The sequence below is a fragment of the Ovis canadensis genome, chromosome 3, assembly GCF_042477335.2.
Source record: "Ovis canadensis isolate MfBH-ARS-UI-01 breed Bighorn chromosome 3, ARS-UI_OviCan_v2, whole genome shotgun sequence".
Classification (NCBI taxonomy): Eukaryota; Metazoa; Chordata; class Mammalia; order Artiodactyla; family Bovidae; genus Ovis; species Ovis canadensis.
Genome location: NC_091247.1, coordinates 156,112,769 through 156,128,450, shown reverse-complemented (window position 1 = coordinate 156,128,450; position 15,682 = coordinate 156,112,769). Strand labels below are relative to the sequence as shown.

Below are 15,682 nucleotides of genomic sequence, written 5' to 3'. Positions count from 1 at the left end.
ATACTGTTATAAAGTTGAAAAACAAGAGCCAACATGAAGTTGGGGACCTTCTCTACTGTAATAGCAAATTCAGACAGTGCTTGCCATGTTCCAGGTGTTATTCTAAATAGCTTAATATGTATTAGCTCACTTAACCCACCTTGAAAAAGGTATTGTCAACATTGGTATTTTACAGATGAGGGAACAGAAATTCACTGAAGTACAGCAGTTTGCCCACAGCTCCTCTGGGTGTGAGTAAAAGGCCCCCCTGCCTGTCCACCTGCTTTTCCTGTAAGCTCCACCCAACACTTCAGCAAAACTACCTGTAAAAGGCCCATCAGAGTGCCTCTAACAGGAAGTTCATCTGAAAGCAGGCCAGTTAGTAGAGTTAGGATCTGCGGGAAGTGGAAGGACAGGCTTGGTGTCAGAGTGCTGTATCATCCTTTTGTCGTTGCTATTCACTTAGCATTCCATTTAAGTGAGTATTCTAAGTTACAGAAAAGGAGACGCCTACCTGTGTTTTCGTATATAGGTTCTGTTTTCTGCAAGAAAATGATGGGGCAGATAATCAAATAATGTGTTCGTTGTGCTCATTTTTAGTAGGGGAATTCCCTGGATCCAGGAGAAGAAAGCTTCTGGGAGAAGTCACAGTTCCCAGGAGCCACCAAATACTTGCAAAGGCTGGAGTTTTACTTCCTCATCAAGAATGAGCCTCTCTAAAGAAACTCAGGAAACCGATTATGCAAACTGTTGAAAGTATACACTTGTCTGGAGTGAATCAGTACTTGCTTCATTAAGTGCTGAGTTAAGAAAACAGCTTTTATAAAGATTGGGGGAGATATGGGGCAGGGGGTTGATGGTGGATATGGTGCTCAAAAGGAGTGGGCAGGATAAATAACTGTCAAGTGAACTGTATTAATTCCATCTGCAGGTTTTTAGCTTCTGATTTTTGTTGGATTTGAGGAAGTTTTGGGGGTTTGGTATCATTTTGGTTTGATTTTCGGCAGATCTTTCTCTTTAATTCTACAAGATTAGAATGACCAGGTAGAGGACAGACCTCCCTATACTAGCTACAGTGTCTGATCTTAGTTATGGTTTCCAAAGTTCTTTGTTACTCACTTGGTAGCTGCTGAACTTAGAAAGCTCCTCTTCTATTTTCTGAGAAAGGTGAGAATTGCATTTTTAAAAGTTTGCACACAAACAGAAAACATCAGGAGTCTGTAAACGTCATAGAAGTTAGGTTTTGGCTTTGTGTCTGGGAGGAAGTCCCTTTATCCAGGAGAGTTGGTTTTGATCTTTCTAGGCAATGAGGCTTACCGTGGATGCTCCTCTCTCTTCAGCAGCCACAGGTCTGCTTGTGGCCTGGCATGTGCACCCTCCCCTTGCTTTAGCCACCCCGTGTGGACACAGGAGATTAATTAAACCCTGTGCAGTTCCTTTTCTCTGAAGAGTTCTAGGAGACTCTGCTTGAGAGGCCGTTCTGATTTTCAAGTGAGAGAAAATTTACTAAACTTCTAGTCATTCTGGAGCAGCACCCTGAGGTGTCTTGCCACAAGTCAGAATCTTTGAATTCTGAGGCGATAGCTTAAATTAAAATCTTTTCCTTGCATGTGTGATCTCTCAAGGAAAATGTTCCAAGTCCATGACTTATAGGTAAAACTGAGCATGTCTCTGAATGCCTGATTAATAAAAGATGGAGGCTTCCCTGTTGGCTCAGTGGTAAAGAATTAGCCTGCCAATGGAGGAGACGCAGGTTTGATTCCTGGCTTGGGAAGATCCCTTGGAGAAGGAAATGGCAGCCCACTCCAGTGTTCTTGTGTGGGAAATCCCACAGACAGAGGAGCCTGGTGGGCTACAGTTCATGGGGTTATGAAAGAGTCAGATATGACTTAGTGACTGTAACAACAGCAACGATGAAAGATGCTTGTCTGAGAATTTACATGGCAGGATTAGAAATCCAGGAACTTGACTGTCATCCTTCAGAAAAGCCCAAGCCTCATTGCCTTTGTTCCAGACAAATTTTCTGCAGGCGTTTGTGTGTTTGGGAAGGGTACGTGCTTCAAGGAAGACAGTGTGCAGGGTGTGGGTGAGGCCGGGAATGGTGTTTCTGTCCCTTGTGTCATGCCTGTGTCACTTCGTGCCACCCTCCACCCCTGGCTTGCTTTTAAAATTTCTGTTGTTTTGCAAGCAAGGTGAGGCAAGCAGAGGCACTGTAGTTCTTAGGGGAAAAGTTCTATGTAGCTTATAATTGGGAAAAGCTGGTGTTTAAGATCTGTTGGATCATACTTCAAGACAAAAGTGAGGTCATTACCCAATTTCTTTATGGACCACCTCCAGAACTACTGGAGGTGCTGACTTTTGAAAGGAAGATTCTTCTGTACCTCACCCCAAAGCTGCTACTAAGCCCTGAGCATCTCCTACTTTATCAAGCACCCCATGTTTTTTCAGATACTAATAACTGTAAATCTTAGAGCTCTTCAGAGTATTTCATAGACTGAAGAGGTATGTCCAGGTACACAGCTCTCTTGTTACACAGATTCCTCCCACAGTTGAGAGCAACGGCCAGCCTGCAAAGAGACTCCCTGCCCTGCCTCACTTAGCCCTGGAAAGGAGAGTTCTATGTATATGTTACCCTGTGCCCTGCCCATGGCTAATTGGATTTTAGTTAGACCTCAGTTGCAAGGCTGTTGATCAATTAGACTTTCTTACAATTTCACGTTAAGAAACAAAGCAAATGTAGTTAGTCCGTGATGAGTACTCATAAACTGGAGGACTGAATGCACCAGTGGGCCTTGTGTCAGGGGCAGAGAGAGGCTGCAGACGAATTTAGCCTCTACCACTGGAGAGCTTTGCCCTGTCCAGGTACCTACAATCAGATAGGTTTTGGCAAAAGGTTTGTCCCAGTTTCCCTTGGTAAATCAGGTTTGGTCATTATATTAGTCATACATTGCCAAAGCTAGTTACAAAGTTTTTTTCTTGGGATGCAGATGTTAAACATGTACTCTCAACAGATTTTAAACATGCAACAGAGTATTGTTAACTATAGTCACTATGCTGTACATTACATCCCCATGACTTGTATTATAACTGGAAGTTGGTACATTGGGACCTCTTTCACCTATTTCTCCCACTCTCCACCCACTTATCCCACTTCTGGCAACCAACCATCTGTTCTCCCTATACCAGCTTGGTTTTCTTTCCTGTTTAATTTCGCATATAGGTGAAATCAGTCTTTCTCTGACTTATTTCACTTACCATAATGTCCTCAAGGGGTATCCACATTGTCACAAGTGGCAAATACATTCTTTTATTTACGGCAGAAAAGTATTCCATATGTATGTATTCTATTGTATTTGTACGTATTCTTCATCCATGCATCTATTGATGGATAGATAGATATTCTTCTATACCTTGGCTATGATAAATAATGTTGCAGTGAAAGTGGAATTTCAAATTGATGTTTTATTGTCTTCAAATAAATACCCAGTAGTGGGAATGCTGGATCATATGGTAGTTGTATTTTTCATTTTTTGAGAAAACTCCATACTGCTTTCTGCAGTGACGATATCCATTTATATTCCCACCAAGAGTGCACAAGCGTTTCTTTTCCTTCACATCCTGGTTTTTTGTTTGTTTGTGTGTGTTTGTTTTTTGTTTTGGCCATACCACACTGCACAGCTTGCAGGACCTTAGTTCTCAGACCAAGGACTAAACCCAGATCTCTATGGTGAAAACACCGAGTCCTAACCAATGGACTGCTGGGGTGGCCATTTTAGCAGGTATGAGGTGATATTCCAGGGGTTTTGATTTGCATTTCCCTCATGAGTAGTTGGGCTGAAAATGTACCCGTACCTTTTCATGCACCTGTTGTCCATCTGCATGTCTTCTTTGAAAAACTATTCACATCTTCTGCCTATTTTTTAATTCTTTGGTTTTTGCTATTAAGTTATATATATTCTTTACATATTTGGGATACTAACCCCTTCTCATCTATGATTTTAAATATTTTCACCCATTCAGTAGGTTGCCTTTCTATTTTGTCAGTGATTTCCTTTTGCTGTGCAGAAGCTTTTTAGTTTGATGTTGTTCCACTTGTTTTTATTGCTTTTGCTTATGAAGTCTGATTCAAAAAAATCACCATCAAGACTGATGTCTAGCAACATAAAACCTATATTTCCTTCTAGGATTTTTATGGTTGCTAGTTTTGCATTCTTTAATCCATTTGAGTTAATTTTTCTGTATGGTGTAAGATAGTAGTCTAGTTTCACTCTTTGGCATGTGGTTGCCAGTTTCCCCAGAGCTGTTTATTGAAGATACTCTCCTTTCACCACTGGATATTCTTGGCTCCTTTGTCTTAAATTACCAAACCATATATGCATGAGGCTCTCTATTTTGCGCCATTGCTCCATATGTCTGTTTTTATGTCTATAGGAAACTAGGACAAACCTAAACAGTGTATTAGAAAGCAGAGACAATTTTGCTGACAAAGGTCCATATAGTCAAAGCTATGGTTTTTCCAGTAGTTGTGTATGGATATGAGAGCTGGACAATAAAAAAAAGGCTGAATACCAAAAAATTGATGCCTTCAAACTATGGTGCTGATGGAGAGGACTCTTTAGAGTCCCTTTGACAGCATGGAGAACAAACCAGTCAATCCTAAGGGAAATCAACCCTGAATATTCACTGGAAGGACTGGTGCTGAAGCTGAAGCTCCAGGACTTTGGCCACCTGATGCAAAGAACTGACTCACTGGAAAAGACCCTCATGCTGGGAAAGATTGAGGGCAGGAGGACAAGGGGCGACAGAGGATGAGATGGTTGGATGACATCACTGACTCAATAGATATGAGTTTGAGCAAACTCCAGAAAATAGTGAAGGAAAGGGAAGCCTGGCATACTGCAGTCCATGGGGTCGCAAAAAATCGGTCGCAATTGAACGACTGAACAGTCAAGACTGAGCGACTTAAACAGCAACCATAGAATTTTGATTAATGTCTCTTTGATAGTTTGAAATCAGGAAGCATGATGCCTCCAGATTTGTTCTTCTTTCTCAAGATTGTTTTGGCTGTTGTTTTGGAGTCTTTCATGATTTCACCCAAATTTTGGATTGTTGGTTCTATTTCTTTGAAAGATGCTTTTGGCATTTTGAGAAGTATTGCATTGAATCTGTATCGTAGTTTGGGTGGTATGGACAGTTTAACAATATTAATGTTCCAGTCCATGAGCACAGAATATCTTTCCATTTATTTGTGTTGTGTATTCTTCAATTTCTTTCATCAATGTCTTTTAATTTTCAGTGTGCATGTCTTTCACCTTCTTGATTAAACTTATTCCTAGGTATTTTATTCTTTTGGGAAGGCAGCTGTGCTCACCTTGTTGGTTTGCCAAGGCCGCACTATTTTATTCTTTTGATGCAATTATAAATATGAATATTACATTTTATTTATTAAATTCCTTCATTTTTTCTGGTAGTTTATTACTATATAGAAACAAAAAAATTTTTATCTTAATATTTGTATCTTGCAGCTATACTGAATTCATTTATTAGCTCTAGCAGTCTCCTTGTTGGGAGTCTCTAGGATTTTCTGTATATGTCATCCTGCAAATAATCCGTTTTAATTCTTCATTTCAAATTTGGAATCCTCTTATCTTTTTCTTGCCTAATTGCTCTGGCTAGGACTTCCAATACTATTTGAATAAAAGTGGTGAGAATCCTTGTCTTTTTCCTGATCTTAGATGAAATATTTTAGCTTTTTGATGCTGAGTATGATGTTAGCTGTAGGTTTGTCATGTGTGACCTTTATTGTGTTGAGGTATGTTCTCTCTTCTGGAGAGTTTTTGTCATAAATGGGTGCTGAATTTTGTTAAAAGCTTTTCCTGCATCTATTCAGATGATCATATGGTTTTTATACTTCAATTTATTGATGTGGTATATCACACTGATTGGTTTATGAATACTGGAAAATCCTTGCATCCCTGGGATAAGTCCCATATGATCACTTGGGTATGATCCTTTCAACATATTGTTGGATTCAGTTTGCAAGTATTTTGATGAGCATTTTTGCATTCAGTTTCATCCGTGATATTGACCTGTAATTTTCTTTTTATTTTGTGGTATTTTTCTCTGATTTTGGTATCAGTATGATGGTGGCCTCATAGAATGAGTTCCTTCTTCTGCAATTTTTTAAAAATAGTTTTAAATGAATAGGCATTAAAACTCTTCTCTAAATGTTTGTTAGAATTTGTCTGTGAAGCTATATGGTCTTGGACTTTTGTTCACTGTGAGTTCTTTAAACACAGTTTTAATTTCGGTGCTTGTGATTGTTCATATTTTCTATTTCTTTCTGGTTCAGTTTTTCAAGATTGTACCTTTCTAAGAATTTGTCCGGTTCTTACAGGTTGTCCATTGTATTGGCATATAGTTGCTTACAGGAGTCTCTTATGATCCTTTATATTTCTGTGGTGTAAGTTGTAACTGCTTTTTCATTTCTAACTTTATTGATGTGAGCACTCTGTTTTTTCTTGATGAGTCTGGCTAAATGGTTATCAGTTTTGTTTATCTTCAAAAGAACAAGCTTTTTTAGTTTCATTGATGTTTTCTATTTTTTTCTTCATCTCCATTTCATTTACTTCTGCTCTCATCGTTATGATTTCTTTCCTTCTACCAACTTTAGGTTTTGTTTGTTCTTTTTTCTGTAGTTGCTTTAGGTGTGCTGCTGCTGCTGCATCGCTTCAGTCGTGTCCGACTCTGTGCGACCCCATAGTCGGTAGCCCACCAGGCTCCCCCGTCCCTGGGATTCTCCAGGCAGGAACACTGGAGTGGGTTGCCATTTCCTTCGGCTAGGTTATTTAAGAGTTTTCTTGTTTCTTGAGGGAAGATTCTACGGCTGTGATCTCCTTTTAGAACTGCTTTTGCTGTATCCCATGGGTTTTGTATCGATGTGCTTTCATTTTCATTTGCCTCTAGAAATTTATTTCCTCTTATTTTGTAGCATGTTGTTTAACCTCCATGTGTTTGTGATTTTTACAGTTTTTTTCTCTTGTAGTTGATTTCTAATCTCATTGTGGAATAAAGAGAATCACGAGTTGTGAACATAAAAGATACTGATTTCTATTTTCTTAAATTTACTGAGGCTCTCCTAAATTTATTGATCCATATGATCAATGATGGAAGACGTTCCATGTGCACTTGAAAAGAATGTGTCTTCTGCTGCTTTTGGATGGAATGCTTTATAAAAATCAATCAAGTGCATCTGATCTAAAGTGTCACTTAAGGTCTGTATTTTGTTATTGATTTGCCATCTGAATGACCCATTGGTGAAAGTGGGGTGTTAAAGTCCCCTGCTATTATTGTGTTAATGGTGCATTTCTACTTTTATGGCTGTTAGCATTTGTCTTATATATTTAGATTCTCCTATGTTGGGTGCATACATATGTTTACAATTGTTATATCTTCTTTTTGGATTGATCCCTTGATTATTATGCAGTGTCCTTCTTTGTATCTTGTAACTGTCTTTATTTTAAAGTCTGTCTTGTCTGATAATGTTATGATTTTCATGGAATACCTTTTTGTCATCCCCTCACTTTCAGTTCCCTATATTTGAAGTGGGTCTCTTATAGACAGCATATATATGGGTCTTGTTTTTGTAACCATTCAGCCAGTCTATGTCTTTGATTGGAGCATTTAATCCGGTTACATTTAAGGTAATTATTAGTATGTATATGCTTACTGCCACTTTTTAAATTGTTTTGGACTTATTTTTGTAGGTCTTTGTTTTTCCCCTTCCTCTTTTCTTCCCTTCTCTCGTGATTTGATGACTAACTTTTTAGTGTTATGCTTGGATTCCTTTGTGTGTCTGTGTGTGTGTATCTATTGTAGATTTTTGGTTTGCATTTACCGTGAGGTTTGATACAGTACTCTATATGTAAACAACATGGTTTTAAGTTGCTAGTCCTCTAATTTCTAATGTTTTTCCAATATCTGCTTATAGTCTTCACACTGCTCTGGTTTTGATATTATATTTGTATATGAATGATTTCCTACCTTTATTTTTGCCTTGATCACTGAGCTGACTCATTTGTAATTTTCTTGTTTCTAGTTGGGGCTTTTTTTCCCACCTAGAGATATTCCTGTAGCATTTATTGCAAGATAGCCTGGTGGTACTAAATTCTCTTAGCTTTTGCTTGTCTGTAAAGCTTTTGATTCTCTGTTAAATCTGAATAAGATCTTTGCTGGGTAGAGTATTCTTGATTATAGGTTCCTCCCTTCCATCCCTTTAATATATTGTGCTATTCCCTTCTGGTCTGAAGAGTTTCTGCTGAAAAATCAGCTGATAATCTTATTCCATTGTATGTTATTTGTTGGTTTTCCTTTGTTGCTCTTAATATTTTCTCTTTGTCTTTAATTTTTGTCAGTTTGATTAATATGTGTCTCAGTGTATTCCTCCCTGGGTTTGTCCTGTGTGGGACTCCCTGTGCTTCCTGGATATGGGTGACTGTTTCTTTTCCTATGTTAGGGAAATTTTCACCTATTATCTCATCAAATATTTTCTCGGGCTCTTTCTCACTTCTCCATCTGGGACCCCTATAATGTGGATGTTGGCATGTTAATGTCCCAGAGGTCTTAGACTGTCCTTTCCTCTTTTCCTTCTTTTTTCTTTACTCTGTTCTATGGCAGTGATTTCCACCATTCTGTCTTCCAGCTCAGTTATCCATTTTTCTGCCTCATTTATTATTATAGATTCCATCTAGTATATTTTCCATGTCAGTTTTTGTATTGTTCATCTTTTTGTTCTTTAGATCTTCTAGCTCTTTCTTAAACATTTCTTGTATCTTCTCCATCCGTGCCTCTGTTCTTTTTCCAGATCTTATATCAACTCTACTATCATTACTCTGAATTATTTTTCAGGTATATTGCCTATCTCAATTTGAATTAGCTATTCTTCTGGCGTTTTATCTTGTTCTCTCATATAGGACATATTGTTCTGCTGTCTCATTTTGTCTAACTTTCTGTGATTGTGGTTTCTGTTCCACAGGCTTCAGGGTTGCAGTTTTCCTTGCTTCTGCTGTCTGCCCTCTGGTGGATGACGTCTAAGAGGCTTGTGCAAGCTCCTGGTCAGGGAGGCTGGTGCCTGCCCAGTGGTGGGTGGAGCTGGGTCTAGTCACTCTGGTGGGGGTGTTGTATCAATGTGTGTGTTTAGTGGGCAGCTAGTGGAAATAGTGTCTGACTTTATTCTTTTGGGCTCCAAAATCACTGCAGATGGTGATTGCAGCCATGAAATTAAAAGATGCTTACCACTTGGAAGAAAAGTTATGACCAACCTAGATGGCATATTCAAAAGCAGAGACCTTACTTTGCCAACTAAGGTCCATCTAGTCAAGGCTATGGTTTTTCCAGTAGTCATGTATGGATGTGAGAGTTGGACTGTGAAGAAGGCTGAGTGCCAAAGAATTGATGCTTTTGAACTGTTGTGTTGGAGAAGACTCTTGAGAGTCCCTTGGACTGCAAGGAGATCCAACCAGTCCATTCTGAAGGAGATCAGCCCTGGGATTTCTTTGGAAGGAATGATGCTAAAGCTGAAACTCCAGTACTTTGGCCACCTCATGTGAAGAGTTGACTCACTGGAAAAGACTCTGATGCTGGGAGGGATTGGGGGCAGGAAGAGAAGGGGACGACCAAGGATGAGATGGCTGGATGGCGTCACTGACTCGATGGACGTGAGTCTGTGAACTCCGGGAGTTGGTGATGGACAGGGAGGCCTGGCATGCTGCGATTCATGGGGTCGCAAAGAGTCGGACATGACTGAGCGACTGAACTGTGCTGAACTGATAGGCTCAGGAAGACTTTAAGCAGTCTGTATACTGATGGGAGGGGCTGTGTTCCTGCCATGCTGGTTGTTTGGTCTGAAGGGTCCCAGCACTGGAGCCTATAGGCTGTTGGGTGGGGCCAGGCCCTGGTGAAAAAATGGCGGCCTCTGAGAGGGCTCACGCCAGTGAGTACTCCCCAGAACTACTGTCACCAGTGCCTTCATGCCTACAGTGAGCCAAAGCTGCCCCCCACCTCTGCCTATACCAGCATGAGGCCCTCCAATACCAGCAGGTAGGTCTTGCGCAGCCAGTCTGTGTTCCTTATGTCTGCCATGTCTCAGTTCAAGTTACTTGTGACCTTGTGTGCACCCTCCAAAAGTGAAGTTTCTGTTTCCCCAGTGCTCTGGAATTCCTGTGATCAAACCCTGGCCTTGAGAGACAAATGCTCTGGTGGCTCCTCCTCCTGATGCCAGAACCCCAGGCTGGGGAGTCTGACACAAAGTTCAGAATTTTCACTTCTGTGGGAGAACCTCTGTGATACAATTATTTTCCAGTTTGTAGATCACCCACCTGGTAAGTGTGCAATTTAATTTTATCATAGTTGCACCCCTCCTACTGTCTTGCTATGGCTTCTTCATTGTCTTTGGCTGTATAGGATATCTTTTTGGTAGGTTCCAGTGTTTTTTGGTTAACAATTAGTTGTGATGTGGGTGTTTCCATGAGAAAGGATGAGCTCACATCCTTCTATTCTGCCATCTTGTCTCCGTTCTCAAAACAACTGTTGCTCTTCAGCACATTATCTTACTTCAACAAGCCTCAGCTTCCTTCTATGAGAAGCTTGTCTTAGGCAGCCTCAAGATGAGTAGATCTCTGCACCCACTCAATAGAATCTTTAGGCCTATACAGAGGCTTTAATGGAGCTCCATCACATACATAGTCCAGATGGTCTCAACAACACCTTGTCTCTCAAGCCCTTTTCCATATAATTGGTTTGTTTGATTTTTAGTGTCTATTGATTTCTTTGGCTGCACTGGATCTTAGTTGTTGCCTGGGTGCTCAGTAGTTGTGGCATGCTGGCTTAGTTTCTTCATGCGGGATCACATGTGGGATCTTAGTTCTCCGATCAGGGATCAAACCTGCTGACCCCTGAATTTAAGACTGATTCTTTAACTACAACCAGTGGACCACCAGAGAAGTAAGTGGTTTTCTTTAATCAAAACTAACTGTCTTGCTCGCATTCTGACAGCTTATAGCTAAGACTCTAGATTCTGGCCTTGGTGATGTTAGCCTGAGCTATTTAAACTCCACCTGGTTTTTTTTTCAAATTCCTTAACTGTAGCTTATTCTTACCTACCAAACATTTAGGCTTATAGAATTTTCTAGAGTTGGAGTCAGCAGACTAGATATCACAGGCCCACTGCAGCCACTCCCTTTTGGAACACAATGCATACATTCATTTATGTATTGCCTGAAATGGCTTTTACACTTCAGCAACAAAGTTGATTAGTTGCAACAGAGACTGTGCGACCAACAAACCCTAAAATACTTTCTATCTGGTCCTTTTTTGAACAAAGTTGGCCAAGCACTGCTCTAAAATAATGCTAAGGGAGTTAGTTTGTCCCACAGGGTGGCAGATAAAAATAAAATACAATGCTATTTCCAGACTACACAACCTCCAGCCAGTCTGTGTTCAAAATGTCTGCCAGGTTACCATCAGCATTGACTCTGATATCCCCTCAGATGAGAAATAAGTGTTCTTATGTGCCAGACATTTTACATGAACTGCCTTCCAGCTTTATCAACAGCCGGGAGAGGTCAGTGACTTACCTAAGTTCATAATGAGCCAGATTCAAGCTCCTGTCTGAGGTGCACGCTTGTACTGGTACCTACCACAGTCTGTGTGTCTAAACTGTAAAAGATGACAGGGCTTTGAAAATACTAGAAGGGCTTTAAGCAAGGACTAGATTTTTCCACCAGGCTGTTTTATACTTTAGGGATTGCCTCCCCCCACCCACACACACATACACAAACAAAAGCTCAAACCTTTTCTCCTAACACCTATCAAGATTAGCTTTCTGTTTTTCCACTCCTCTTCAGTTTCATTGTATTTGCTGACTTATGATGGAATACTCTAATTACTAACTCCTGCTTTGTACTAGACTTTCCCACTAGATCCTCTTCTGGTGATTTAGTTGTTCCTTTTGTATCCCTTCCTGCCAGTCTTTCCAGTTAATATTCTGAATGAAGTACTCAGTGGCTCATGACAATTAATGTCACATTGTTTTTTCTTTTTCTGTCCCCAGGTATAGGTTTGACCCTCGTTTCATGTTTAGCAATCATGGCAGTGTCAGGACTCAAAGGTTTTCAAAACAGCTTCTGTAGTACCTCTGTGGTTAGATCCCTGCTCATCTCTTTCTGATGAAGTGATTGGAGTAGCTGTCTGAAGCTAGTCTTCAAGACCACACTTGGAAGGGGTCTTTGGACTGGCTTTAAGTCCTATTTGGAAAAGCGACCCAAACAGCTGACTTCCTTGTGCAATGTATTACGCTGGGAACTTTGCCTGAGTGTCAGGAGCGGCTGTCCCTGTTCCCTTTATTCAGCTGATGACAATACTCCTGAGTATTGTCAGACTCCTGAGGTCTTTGTTCTTACCAAACCCTTTTTGTCCTGGGGCCAGGTTTCTGTTATTCCCCATGTGGTCAAAGTCTGGACTTGTAAATCTATTCAGATAAATGACAGTGCTTTTGGGGGGGAGGGGATGTTTTTGGTATCCAGCTTGACCTAAAATCAAGAGGACCTGCATAGCATTCCAGATTGAGCACTTCACTATCAAAAATACTAATATCACATGGCTTGAAGAACCATCAGAGCTGAACCATCTGATTAAGAACAAAGGCCACTGTTTTTTTTAGATTAATAGAAATACACTGTTTATAATATTCATATAATATGGTAAGGTCACAAATTCAAAATATGTTCATTTGGGGGGAATTCTGTACTGGTGCTCCGTTAAAATAGAACAGTAGCACTCTCTTGGTATAGGTTAATTCCAGGTAGTTACTGAAGGGAATGGACATCTACTTGGCAGTGACTGCTAACCACATGGAGTGCCGGTTAACACCAGGGGGTATCAAAGGAATGAGTGTCTTCTGAAATCTGAAAAATGAAGTGGGTTAAGTATTTCAGCAGAGAAGAACTTCCAAAGGTTGGTGAAAGCTGTGTTTTCAAGGGCCTTCTGTAGGTAGGGCTTTTAACAGGATGATGAAGGGCTGTAAATTAGGTGTAGTAAGTGCCTGCCCAGCTGGGAGCCATGTGTGAAGTTATGACACTCCCTCTACATTTTGCTGACATTCAGTTCATTTGTTATAAAACATAAGAATTTCTTAGGGTTGATGTAAAGTACCAACTGGTCTTCCCTAGTGGTTCAGTGGTAAAGAATCCACTTGCCAATGTAGGAGACCCAGGTTCGATCCCATGGTCGTGAAGATCCCTTGGAAAAGGAAATGGCAAACCACTCCAGTGTTGTTGCCTGGGAAATCCCATAGATGGAGGAACCTGGTGGGCTCTAGTCTGTCGGTCACAAAGAGTCGGACACAACTTAGCCACTAAACTACAACAAAATACCAGCTATGTGGCTTCTTCCCTTTCAGATAATTTCTTCCTGAGTTTTTGGAATCTTGTGTAATTTGGGCTTCGTTCACTATTCCTCTGTCAAAACTAGATCTTGACGTTTTCTCACTGTTTAGAATGCCTACATTTCTGTCTCTTGGCTTGAAGACCATTTCTTATACTGTCTTCACAAGAAGGCTAATTGGTAGTGGGGCAGCAGGGGAGGAGGAACTGTGGTTTATAAGCTGACCAACACAGGCAGTCATTGATTTTAGCTTTATGTAAGGTCCTAGGTTGGGCATTTAGCCCTTCGTAAGACATGGCCATAAGTAACTTTCTATCACAATTTCAGATCTCCATGTTGGGTTAATACCCATTGGGTTTATTCCTTTACCTCACACAATCCCAATAACCCTGGTAATAATTAGAAGTGAAATGAATACTTCTGCCGTGAACATTTTAGGAAAAGAAATTCTAACAGTTTGTAACTAAAAGCAAACGACAGTGTTGAGTGTGGTTATTGGCTTTATTCTATCCTTTGATTCTTAACATTAATCAGTCAGCTCCCACATTAATGAAAGTCGGCCTAGTTATTCCAGAATAAAAAGAAACCAACTCTTACCAGGTCTCATGCTGTGATGTCATATTATTCATTTATATGATGCTGGTTCTTGAAAGCAGGTAAGAGTGACACAGATCGCGGGCTGCTCTTACACTCAGCAGACTTCTGTTTGTGTTGAGGGGGTGGGGGATGCACTGAAGCCCTTTTTTTGTATCTCTAATTTTTAAAAAGTATGGAGCATTTCACTAATCTCTATGTCATCCTTGTGCAGGGGCCATGCTAATGTCTATATCATTCCAATTTTAGTATATGTGCTGCTAAAGCAAATAACTGCACCTCTCATTTTTGAATGGCCTCTGATGGGACTTTCTTTTGGAATGGTTTCATTCTAGATCTGTGCTAAAATCATCTTTCATAAAGAAGCCTCAGATTATAGTTAAAAACTTATTTTTAAATGTCTAGCAGACCACACAATGTACCGAAATTTTTCAGAATGGTATGTTCAAAGGCCCCACAGCAAGAGGCTTCCTTTATGTCTCTCTTAATTATACTGATTTGAATTTTGGTTATTTTTCCTTTAGGAAGACCAGGTCCATATGTATGGGGATAGGAAACTATGACCATTCAGAATAAACAGAGGTCCTGGGAATGAATAGAGATTTTGCCTTATAAGATTTCCTATTACAAAGCTCTTCCTCCCTCAGATACAATAACATTCCCTACAACTGAAAAGTAGAGAATGCCTTTGGAAGCATTCAAAATCTTTGAATTTGACCAACAGTGCTGTTGCAAAATATATTTTAATTGACAGCATTAGGGTTTTTGTACAAAGTTGTAATGGTATTCATGGAAAGTTATTCCTTAATCTGTGAGAAATGTTCTTAAATTTATTTTTAAGTGTCTAAGGACTAGTGTTGTTAACATAAGAAGATAAATTGTCCAGGATCCTTATTAAGAGAAAGCAAAGAGTATTTAAACTGATGCACCGTGGAACTTGGTGGGAACATTTGGCTCTTTCGTTTTACCCCCACTGAAGTCCCATTGACTTTGTGGAATTCCGGTGTTTGCATCATCTGTTCCTGGAAGTTCTTCTGCCCTGGCTCTGTGTCATCTGAGTCATTTGACTTAGAAAGTGCTCCTCATAGGATTCTGTTCACTGCTGCACTTTTCAATGAATTAAAGTGTACTTCTGTTCTAGTGGGATGTCTCCTTTGTTTTAGTCCACAGGTAGTAACTTTGACAAGATGTGGGGTTTTTTTTTTTTTTCTGCTATAAACTGTTTAATTCTAAAATCGTTCACCTAGTACTGGAGACAGGCTATTTCTATGGGGTACTATAGTCCCTCCCTGGAAAGCTCATGTATGTGTCCCAGCTGACCAGTCTCTTTGATAAGCACCATGCATAAAATCCTTCCTGATAAATCTTAATGCATTTACAGTTTGGAGAAAAAAAAAGAAACTCTTATCTTGACCAGCTTTACTTAAATAAACTAAGCTCACCTTCATATATATCCAAGATGGTAGGGTAGAAGGACTTGCACTCATCTTCTGTGAGAACTCCAGAATTACAACTTGCTGCTGAACAGCTGTCAACAGGAAAATGTTGGATTCCACCAAAAAAGATACCCCACATGCAAAGGCAAAGGAGAAGCCCCAACAAGATGGCAGAAGGGGCAAAATCACATTTAGAATCAAACCCCATACTGCCAGAGATGCTCAGCAGGCTC

At 40.2% G+C, this 15,682-nt stretch overlaps 1 pseudogene; it reads right to left on the bottom strand.

Moving 5' to 3' along the window:
• Positions 1–14,182: 14,182 nt before the first annotated feature.
• On the bottom strand, positions 14,183–14,282 carry LOC138438405 (U6 spliceosomal RNA; annotated as a pseudogene).
• Between the last annotated feature and the right edge of the window lie 1,400 nt (positions 14,283–15,682).